Source organism: Gorilla gorilla, chromosome 3, assembly GCF_029281585.2.
Source record: "Gorilla gorilla gorilla isolate KB3781 chromosome 3, NHGRI_mGorGor1-v2.1_pri, whole genome shotgun sequence".
Classification (NCBI taxonomy): domain Eukaryota; kingdom Metazoa; phylum Chordata; class Mammalia; order Primates; family Hominidae; genus Gorilla; species Gorilla gorilla.
In genome coordinates, this window is record NC_073227.2 from 211,745,140 (window position 1) to 211,757,115 (window position 11,976).

The following is an 11,976-nucleotide window of genomic DNA, read 5'->3' on the forward strand; positions in this document are numbered from 1 at the left end:
ATGCTAGTGAGGCATGCAATGTATGCACAAATATGTACAGCTACTGCACATGTGTACCGAGAAGACCAGTCAGAACATGCTTACCGTAACACTTCTTTCCACCTTCTTATGAAATAATCATGCAAAACTCCCATAAAGAGGGTTTCTCCAGCAATAATTAATGCTGTCTCACTTTTATGAGCAGGCTGCCCTGGAATCTCTTTCTCAGACTGTACCGTCTATTCTGCACTTAATTTTCAAAATATTCTTTTTTTTGCAATAAATTATGCTGTACTTCTTTTGCTGTGTGTCTCTTGTTTAAATTCTTTTAAACTAAGAAGATAAGAACCAAGGTATTACATCAGCCATCAACATTTCTGGTGCCATGACCTGCGGAGACGTTTGTCTGCTTCATTAATTTCAGTTTCCCTTTACTTGCAGTGAATACTATGGCAGTTTCAGACTACCTGGTTAACTATCGCTGCTTGTTCCAGCGCTGTTTCAGTAAAGTTCTGGGGGAAACGTTTTTAAGTCACCTGCATTCTTTAGAGAGAGAATATATGTCCGCTCTCCTTTTCTCTGCGGCTTCTGTAGTATCGATAAATACGCTAACCACATGGGTTGCCCTCAATATTTCATATTTGGGCTATTTGCCGCTTAGTTTCACACCTTTCTGGCCACAGTTTAGACTCGGCTTATCGTTTGCTGTCCGTTCAGCAATACTCGATCGCCACCTAGTGGCTATTGTAATTTATTTTCTGGTCAGGTTTTCTGTTTACAAAATTTTTGTTTTGTTTTGAGCAGCACATTAAGAGAACCCTGTCCCTTCAGGCTTTATGCATTTCCCAGCTCCTTGAAATTGTTCTTCAACTGGCTTTCTTTGCTGAACAAAAGATGCACAGTCAAGCAGATGCCCAGTCGTAGGGTTTGCATCTGAGCATTCCAGGTGTTGTAACTGGGCATCACAAATGGCAAACCAGTGAATTAGAGCAAGGCTTGTCAGCCAGACATCTGCCCCCGAGCCCGCAGTGGGGGTCATCTCCGTAGGGCTGGAGATGTCCACCGCTGGGGGAGCTAGGACGGTGTATGGCAAATGCCTATGACCTCCTAGAGCTTCAGTTAATGGGGTTTCGAGGGGATGCGCTGGACCCCTTGGTGTTTCACTTGGCTCATGAGGACGCCCACAGCCTCCTGGACTTCAGTAAATGTTCTGTCATTGCAGGATTCTCTCGGCACCATGGGAGCCGCTTCCTCTACTGTCACTGAAACACCCCTGGGATGTATATCTAAAAATTAGAACAGCTTTTGGCTAAATGAACTTAGAAAAAAGAAAACCTTATCTTCTTTTGTAATACTATTTAGCCTGCCTACAGATTAGCTGACAAAACATGGCTGGAGAATGCGACTGTGAACTTTAACTCCATCCTACAGCTAGATCTTTTCTGTAGCAATCAGGGAAAATGGTCTGAAGTACCCTATGTGCAAGCCGTTCTGTCCTGACAACAAAATCCAGCTCTATGCAGCACCTGTGGGCTAAAGCCTAGTAAGCCAGAAAGCCCCTCAGAACAATTGGAAGATCATCTCTTATTAAGGAGAAGGGACCCCAGACCCCACAGCCCAACACCAGCTCCAGACAGGGGCCCTCAGAGGCCCACACCTCCTTTAGAATCCCCAGCATCCCCACACTATCAGAGTCTTCTGTAGAATCTAAGCTTGTTTCACCTCCTCCTTATGCTCCTTTCTATCGGCCTTTGCCAGGTACAATAGAGACCAGCCCAGCTGCAGTTACAGTGGGACTTCACACCATCCAGGGCCAGAGAAATTGCTCCCCTTACAGAAAGTCCCAAATGGAGAGAGGACCATCAGAGTGCTTGTTCTACTCTCAATAAATGATCTAATCCAATATAAGCAACAACTCTGATGGCCCTCAGACAACTTCAGCGCATTTACTGAAGGCTTCCAGGCTCTAACTTTGACCACCATTCAACTGTACCGTTCATAAATGGACCGAATGACTGCTGCCAACTTAGCTGCACAAAATTTTGCTTATTAGCAAAAAATAGAAAATACTTAAAACGTTTGTTGCTTTCACCATTTTAATGCAAAATACTTTTGCAGCATAAATGTCACCATAAGGCGGAGCCTTGGGAATCCAGTATAAACTATCTCAGAAAACCTCAATGGGTCCGCAACAAGCAGCAGAGGGCCTCAGTAGACTTCAACAACGTCTTGACTCCATGGCCACTGTAGTCCGACAAAAGCAAAGAGCCTGGGATCTTCTCCCAGCCGGGCAAAGAGGAACATGTTTATATCTAAAAGAGGAATGCTGTTTTTGAGATCAATCAGCCCGGTTTAGTCCAAGAAAATATTAAAAATATCATCACCCAGGCAGACAAAATTGAATCTCTATGAACTTCCATGGGACCATGAAAGCAATGTCTATTACCTGCCTTACTCTCTTTAATAGTAACAGCCATTACTATACTTTCAGCTTTTACTTTTGTTCCAATTTTGTTTAAAATGTTAACTGATTTCTTGCTCTCTTGCTTACGGCAACTCCATGTTTGCATGATGGTTTTGCAAGGCTTTCAACATTTGGCTGCCAACATCTTGCCCACTGGTTCCACGAATTACATGGTTTACACCCAGTTAGATCACACAGGAAGAAACTTTAGGGCCCAGACTAGGCAGAAATAACACCCACTCAGCAGGAAACAGCTCCAGAAAAAGTGACCTAGCCCCTCAACCTCCAATATGATTATGACCCTAAGATCACTTAGGGGGAAACTGAGGCAGAATAGACCAGAATAGATAGTCAAGAAAATGACCATGATCTCGGGATACAGAAATGTGGGGAAATTATAAATAGAACCACCATATGATGCAACAATCTCATTGCTGGGTTTATATCAAAAGGAAACAAAATAAGCATGTCAAAAAAGACAACTGCACTCTCATGTTTATTAAGCAGTATTCAAAATAACCCAAACCACTATTTCTTCTAAGTATTTCTTAATTTACCTTTTTTTCATATATTACACCCTAAACTTTTAAAGGTTTCATGTCTGGTTTCCAGTTTCTGAAACTTACAAGTCACTGATTCTTTGTTGCCTTCCTATTTAGAGTCTGGTAAAACAATTAAATGCTTTTTATTTCTTCTCAATCTGATCTTCATATATAAATATATTTATATTTTCTATTAATTTGCCTTCTATAGCATATATGACTACATTAATTGTGATCAGCATTTCACTTTACTAGTCCTCTTTTTGGCTCAGCCTATTTTAATACGTAATTTGTATGTTGTACATTAAATTGTTTTACAACACTTTCAATACTTTACTTTTCATTTGCCTCTTTTCCAAAGATAGCTTGACAAGCTCGTAGTTTCTTTCCACATTATTTTGGTTTCTTGTTTTTCCATTATATTGACTTAAACATTTAAATATAAATTCAATATCTGAGATTTATGTGCCATATAATTTCTTCTGATGCTTCACCCCAGTAGCTCATCTCCTTGTGTGCGACATAATTTATAATTTAATCCTCACATATGGGAGACACCGCATTCCAATGCCTGCAGGCAGTTTCTCTTTGTTTATTCCATTTGCCTTGTCAGAAGGGAACAACCCACACGGACCTGATGTTCTTGTAATCAGATGCATCTGAGTGGAGCCCTGGCCTCTTAGGTTGATTACTTCTCTGGATCATTACCTTTATTTACTTCCAGTGCTGGGAGATTTTCTTAATTTCCTTTCAACTATATTAGGCATTCTGTGAATTCTTGTAACTTCTTGGTGATTTTAATTGTCTGCATTAAGTGTTTAAAGTATATTATTTTTCTGAAAAGCAGAAATATCAATAATTGCATATGACTGAAATATTTTACATAGGTTTTCTATGGCATCTATCACCATGAGAAATTCCAAGTTTTTTTCATTTGAAACACCCCTCTCATCAATAGACCATATTGTAATAATTTGTAGAGTGTGATTACTTTTATACCATTAGAAAATTAATTATATATTATGTACATATTTTTGAAATACTCCACTGCAATAAGTAGTATATGGTCAGAAGTATTGTTTTCTCTAACCTAAAACTAATATGAGTAAAATTATCTACCTGAATTCAGACCTTTTGGCTTCAATGGCCATTCTGTCTCATTAGCACTTCCCTGATCCATAAAAGACATCATTCGTTATTTTTTGTTTAATTCACAATTTATTGAAATGAGTAATTTAATGTTATAATGTTTTATGGCAATTTAGGACATTTTCAATAAATATATTGAGCTTGAGGCCCTGGCTAAGTATTCCTTTTGTACTCAAAATCAGATTTTTCTGGCACAACTTCATTGCCTGCAATGGTATTTATAAAAAGTATGAATGCCAGCACATGGACTATTTCAATACTGTACTCATTTTTTCATGTATAAACATTTCATTAGCTATGAAACAAACCAAATACAAATGCTGAATGTACAGTATATATCAACAAATGCAGATTCTTCACCGAAGAAAACAATAAAAGACTAATTTTCTGTGACATGTCACCTGTTCATTAGTTCTTTAATATGATTTAGGCTATTCCAAATATAAGAAAATGTATGCATCACTATTCATGTCTCAACATTTTTTATCTAGGTCCTGAAGGACATAAAAAAGAATGTATATTGTCAGATTTATTTTTATAGATTTTAGATGTTTCTTTTGCTGTATTTTCTGTGCATGCTACTATGAATATATGGAGACAAGGACAAATGAGCATTTAAGTGGTTATATGAATTTTGCTTATATGGCTAATTGCTTATATGGATGTTGTAAATGACAAGATAAAATAGTAAAGTTTGATAAACTTATCTGTGCCCTGTGAACTTTAGTTCACTTACTGTATAACTTAATTCAGTCACTAATAATTAATTTAAAAAGTGTTTTTTAAAAGCTGCAAACCACATTTTATTACACATTTCTGAATCAGGAAGGGGTAAACTGTGACACAGCTTTCTTATGCCACTGACTTTTTTGGGGAGAAACATTCTGCAATAAAATAAGGGTTTCCAAACTCTATTTATAAAAAAGCTTGAGTTTTCTTCTGTGATTAACCTTCACTCCTCAGTCCCTTTTACCCAAGGAATGGTTCCTAGGTCATCTTTTGGAAGTTTAGTTTCTGGAAAGTTTTTGGCAAACCTCTCCTGTGCTTTGTCCCAGTTGTTGTTGTTGTTCTTGTTTTGGAGAAGGTGAGTCTCTTTAATTGAGGATGGTTTGTCTGTCTCCAATCCTGCATGTGTTTGCCAAAGCTGAAGCTGTATTGGAGTTTTTATTCTCCCACCATCCTTCCCCGGGCCTTCTCCTGTTTTCAACACATCTTTTTCAACATCTTCTGACCTTTGTCGCCATCAGTAATTTCAGAATGAACAGATGCAGCAGCATCATCTCTTTGGAAATTTCCTTCACTTCCAATCTGCTCCCTATGTTTTCCAGCTCTATCTTTATATTTTTGATTCTCCAGTATCTTATCATCTTTGTAGTCTGTATTCTGTAAACCATATTTTACTCATGTATTTTTAAAATCCTTTTCTTCTTTCCAACTAGTTTCCTTCTTATTTAATGATGGACCAACAAATGATTCATCTTTTTTATCAAGGAAAAGGTGAGCTCTAACCTGCCCTGGTTCACATCCAACACAGCTATTACTGCCAGGGTGAATGTAATAGGATAACACAGTGTCTCCAACTTTCACTTTATCTCCATGCTCAGGTTCATAAGGGTCACATTTAGTTTTCAGCTGAACAATCCATTTTCCATTAACAATTGTTCCATTTTGACTTCCTGATCCAAAAGGACATAACTTTGTAAGTCATGATCAAAATAGATTTCTGCATGAAACTTACACCAACTTCAGGGATTAGAAGTGCATGCTCCATGTCATTTTCTCTTCCAATTGTAGCAGGTTTTACAGCAGTAATGATGAAGAATGATCCTGTCTGTAGCACAGGTGATCTAATGACAATTACTCTCATATATGAGGTCCACAATTTTTCCTCATCTTCCTCCTCAGAGGCATTGCGTTTACTGGTAATGCCTTCATCATAACTACCCTCGGTCTGAGAGTCTGTAATTTCACCTTCTTCTGGTTCACTATCAGTCTCTGTGATTTTCTCATCCTTAACGATGAATTGAGATGTTTTCATTAAAAGGAGATTCCATAGTATTTCCACTAACTGGAACAGTGAATTTTGGGGGATTATTTTTGTGATGAATGCCTATTTTGGCTTTTTTTTCACATTTGTGAAATTGTCTTTCTCATTGCAGCTTGAATGTTCAAAACTGAAGGATTCTTGATCCTCTGAATTCAAATCCTTTTCCTCATCGTTTTTTTGTAGAAGAATCCTTTCTTTTCTCAATTTTTCATTTTTGTTTTGTGCTATAAGTCTGATAAGGTTGCAAATCTACTCGAGAATGAAACCGATAGCGACCACTTTCCACATCACAGTAGTAATAAATTAAATCATAATATATTTGATTCTCAGAATCTTAATAGAAACCAGTGCTGTGCTGAAAATACAGTCCAGTATTTTCATCATCACTAAATCCAGTCTGTGATAAAGCCGCTTCTGCTGCAGCTCTCAAACTTCCAGCTAATGACGAACCTTCTAAGCACGTATCTTGTGCTGCTAATGCAGAGGCTGGCTCCTGTGAATTGGAGGCAGATGACCCTCTTGTCTACACTTAACATTTGCTGTCCTATCAGTACCAGGGTGAGCGTCATTTTCTATTTATAACTTGTCGTTAGAATTCAAAGCAGGACTTTCAATATCCTGATCTGGCTGATCTGACAGTTCAGTCACTCACTTTATTTGGAAGACTAACATCATTACAGTAGATCTGATAATAATCTGAGATTGACCAAGGAGCATGGTTCTCTGCGAGTACTTGTACATCAGACTTTTATTATCTCCATTTCTCCCACAGCGGAGTACGTTACTGAGTTCTTCCAGCTGCGTGCGGAGCTCCTGGCGGTTGCTCGTGTCGCTCTGAGCAGCCGTCCTGTGCGAGGCCATAGCTTCTCCCGTTCCCGCACCTGCCGCCTGCAGCTCCGCGTTCGGGTTCCAGCTTCTCCGCCCTCCTTCCCCGCTGGGCCAGCTCGGGCTCGGGGAGGGGGAGGAGCGGCCACAGCGAAGGCGCTGGCGGCGGGTACGGGCAGAGGCCGCGAGTTCGGGCGCCAGACGGCTGCGGCCTCGGAGGGGCTGCGCGGGGCCGAAGCGGGGGCTGGTGGAGCCACAGCCCCGGGGGCGCGCGGGCAGCCACAGGCAGCCTCCCCGGCCAGGAGGCCCCAAAACGCGGAGCCTAACGGGGCTGCGGCAAGAGCAAGGGGACGGCGATGGCCCTGCCGGATCTGCGTGCCTGGAATCCTGGGAACGACTGCACCTTCCCCAGCCACGGGGGCGCGGGAGGAGCGTCGAAGTCCAGGGGCCAGAAGCGCTCCGGTCCGGCCGGCCGTTCCCGAGTTGAGCTGCAAACAGTGGCCAAGCGTGTTTTAAATCGAGTTTCCGTGTGGCTAGATATGACCTGCTGGTTACTCTTATTTTTTTCTCCATTCGTTGAGCTATGATTGACAAATTGAAAAGTGTGTATTTTTAGGGTGTACAATAGAGTGTTTTGAGATGTCAGTGGTCTTTAAATTACCTCAGTTAAGCTAGTTAGCCTATCTATCCCCTCACACAGTGAATACGTTTCTGTGTGTGTGGTGAGAGCACCTGAGATCTACTCTTGCAGCAAATTTCAAGTACACAGTATTGTTAACTATAGTCACTATTCTGTACATTAGGTCCCCAGCAGTTACTCACCTTGTAACTGAAGGTGCGCCCCTTCCATGGAAATCTCCCCACTTTCCCCACTTCCTAGCCCATGGGAACCAGCGTTCTACTGTTTCCATGGCTTTTCTAAATTTTTATTTACTTTTTTAGATTTTACATACAAACGAGATCATGCAGTAGTTGTCTTTCTGTATTCAGCTTATTTCGCTTAGCATAATGTCTTCAAGATTTATCAATATTGTTGTGGATGAGTTTCATTTTTATTAAAGCTGAAATTATGTCTCTCAGTTTATCTGTATCAGAGGAGTGCAGATACCCTTGATGATCCTGATTTTATGTCCTTTGGCTATATACTCCTAATTGGGATTAATGGTAGTTCTAGTTTAAAAATTTTAAGGAACCTCCACACTGTTTTTCATAATAGCTGCACCAATTGACATCCTCAGCAACAGTGCACAAGTGTTCTCTTTTTCCACACCCTAACACTTTTTATCTTTTGACTTTTTGATAATAGGTATCCAAACACCACGATAAGGTGATACCTCATTGTGATTTTGATTTTAATTACTGTGATAATTAGTGATGTTGAGCATTTTTTATATACCTGCTTGCCATTTGTATATCTTTGGAAAAATTGCTATTTATATATTTTGCCCAATTATTAATCAAGAAATTGCTTTTAATTCTGCTGTGGGTTTTTTGTATTGATTAGTATGACATATATTTTGGATAGTAACATATTATCCTACATATGGTTTACAAATATTTTCTCCCATTCCATATAATGCCTTTATATTTTGCTGATTGTTTCCTTTATTGTGCAGAAAATTTTTACTTTGACATAGTTCCACTTGTTTATTTTTGCTTTTGTTGACTGTGTTCTTGGTGTCAAATCCAAAACATCATTGCCATGACCAGTGTCAAGGAGGTTTTTCCCCATTTTTTTTTTTAGAGGATTCATGATTTCAGTTCTTATGTTTAAGTCTTTATTTCATTTCAAATTCATTTTGTGATGACATGAGAGAAAGGTTTACTTTTTGTCTGTGCATATCTAGTTTTTCCTACACCACTCCTTGATGTGTTTATCCTTTCTCCATTCTGTGGGATTGGTTGACTGTATATCTGTGAGTTTATTTCTGGGTCCTCTATTCTGTTCTATTGGTTTTTATGTAGGTACTATACTATATTAATGACTACAGCTTTGTAATATAGTTTGAAATCAGGAAGTGTGAGGCTTTCAGCCTTTTTGTTCTTCTCAGTATTTGGCTATTTGAGGTCTTTTGTGGTTCCATACTAATTTTAAAATTGTTGTTCTACATTTTAATAAAATGGCATTAAAATTTTGATAGAAATTTAACTCTGTAGATCACTTTGTGTAATATGGATATTTTAACAATATTAATTTTTAAAATCCATGAACACATATTTCCCATTTTGTATTCTTCATTTTCTTTCCTCAACATTTTATAGTTTTCAGCATGCAGATCTTTCATATTCTTTGTTAACTCATTCCTAAGTACTTCATTCTATTTGATAATATTGTAAATGGAACTATCTTTATTCCTGTTTCAGATATTTTGTTGTTACTGTAAAAAAATGCCACTGATGTTCATATGTTAATATTGTATCCTGAGAATTTACTGACTTAGTTGGTTAGTTATAACAGGTTTTTTTTTTTTCTGGTAAAATGGTGGGTATTCTGAATTCTGGTTAAACTTTAAATTGATAATTGCTATTATCATTTCAAAATTATTTAAAATATGACCAGATGGATTCCTGCTTTCATGAATTCAATGGAATTCAAATCTTCCCATTTAAAATAATTTTGTCGGTTGACCTAGACCCCGGGGATCGGGGGCACCCCGTGGGAGCCCGGAGATTCGCTTGGGGGTGGGAGGGAGAAGCCGTCAGAGAGGGGGCTGAGCTGGGGAAGCGGAGAGGGGCTCCGGGGACAGCCGGGAGGAGAGAGGGTCGTGTCGGAGACCCAGTGGGGAGAGACAATGGGCCAGAAAAGGAGGAAGGGTGAGAGTGGGCAACAGGACGGCTTCCCAGCGCAGCAGGGAACTTTGCTGAAACTGCGGGCCCCAGGGAACAGCGCGGGCAGGGTGGGAGGGAGTGGAGAGGACCCAGCAGACCCGAAGGTCAGTGTGGAGAAAGGGACATTTCCCGGTTCCTTCGCCTCTGCCCAGGGTTCTGCGGGCGTGGCCCCCCCCAGGGGCAGGGGAGGAGGTGGCTCCCGGCGGGCTCGGAGAACTAAGGGGCGCACACCCACTTCGCAGGGCCGGGGTGACAGGGGAAGCCTGAGACGGCTGCGGATCTCGCTGGCCCCGTGGGTGGGCGCGGGGGACGCGGGAGGGGCCGAGCTCACGGGGCCAGCGCCGGGGCCTGCAGGTGGCCCTGGAGGAATCTGCAAGCACACGCCCGTGCAGCGGGCCTTCCGGGAGACCAGTGTGGACAGCGCCCTGGACACGCCCTTCCCAGCTGGAACATCTGTGAGGCTGGAATTTAAGCTCCAGCAGACAGGGAATTGGCTGGAGGAAGGACTGGAAGAAACCCAAGTGCAAAGTCCAGCCCGAGAGGAGGAAGCAGAAATGGCTGACCTGCGTCAAACTGGAATGTCAGGATAAGGTTCTGGGCAGGATGGTTCGCTGCCCTCCAGAGACGCAGACTCGGCGGGAGCCTGAGGAGCACCAGGAGGCCGGGTGCAGCCCGGCGGAGCGGGCGGTGAGGCCCCACAGCCGCTGCTTCCCTGCACAGTTCGCCTTCTCCAAGGCCCGGCCCCCAGCGGAGCCCAGCGCTGAATCGCATGGCGCCCCCTGGAGCCCTGGCGGGGATAACCAGTGGAAGACCCCACCTCCCAGGGAGAGGACCCCACTGTATCCCCAGATAATAAAACTGTTCTCTCCCCAAAAAAATAAATAAATAATTTTGTCTGGTCTTTGAAAATGTGTATCCCCTGTGTACTGGTCAAAATGCTGCCCATTTATCTATATGCCTAATTAGCCAACTTTTTAATGAAGTTATTAAACATTCTTTTTTATTATGAAACAAAACAGTAAATTTGTTAATGGTTTTAATATCATCTAATATGATTGAAAATATGTCAATTTGTCATTGCCAATGAATCTTTGTGTTATTTATTTTACTCTGTTATGTATTCTGTCCATAAAGGTCTAAGTGGCTTAGAATCTTGCCTAACATATTGTATGTGCTAAGTACTAACTACTCTAATTCATCAAATTATCTTTCTATACCATTCTTAAAATACAATATTATTTTTATTTAGTTTTATTAAAATTTTTTGCCTAATCTAATTATTTATGAAAATTATGAGGTCTATTCAGTTTGTCCTCTTGATAAAAGCCAAAGTTTTTTTTTTTCTCTCTCTTTTTTTTTTTTTGAGACGGAGTCTCCCTCTGTTCCCCAGGCTGGAGTGCAGTGACACAATCTCGGCTCACCATAACCTCCGCTTCCCGGGTTCAAGTGATTCTCCTGCCTCAGCCTCCCAAGTAGCTAGGACTACAGGCATGTGCCACCATGCCTGGCTAATTTTTGTATTTTTAGTAGAGATGGGGTTTTACTATATTGGCCAGGCTGGTCTTGAACTCCTGACCACGTGATCCGCCCTCCTCAGCCTCCCAAAGTGCTGGGATTATGGCTTGAGCCACCGCACCAGGCCTTTTTTTTATCTCTTTATTAATACGTGAGAGAGTACAAATGCAGCTCCCTTACAGAAGCATGTTGCATAGTGATGAAGTATGGGCTTTTGGTGTGACAATCATCTGAATGTTGTTTATTGTCCCAATTAGTTATTTTCTCATTCCTAAACCCTCTCCAACCTCCCATCTTTCTGAGTCTCCAGTGTCTATTTTTCCAGTCTCTATATCCAAGTGTATGCTTAATTGAGTTCCCACTTACAAGTGAGAAAATACTGAATTTGATTTTCTGTTTCTGAGTTTTTTCACTTACAGTAATGGCCTCCGGTTTTATTCATGTTGTTGCAAAAGACATGATTTTATTCTTCTTCATGGCTGAGTAGCATTCCATGGTATACTTGTATAGCACATTTTCTTTATTCGATTATTGATTGATAAATTTAAATTGATTTCATATATCAGCTATTATGAATAGTGCTGTGATAAACATGTCAGCATGTGTATTTTCTTTATGTAACAAAT

The 11,976-nt window shown here is 40.8% G+C and overlaps 1 pseudogene; it reads right to left on the reverse strand.

The window, feature by feature from the left end:
- Window positions 1-4,502: 4,502 nt before the first annotated feature.
- Window positions 4,503-7,579, reverse strand: LOC129532892 (angiogenic factor with G patch and FHA domains 1-like; annotated as a pseudogene).
- Window positions 7,580-11,976: the final 4,397 nt, after the last annotated feature.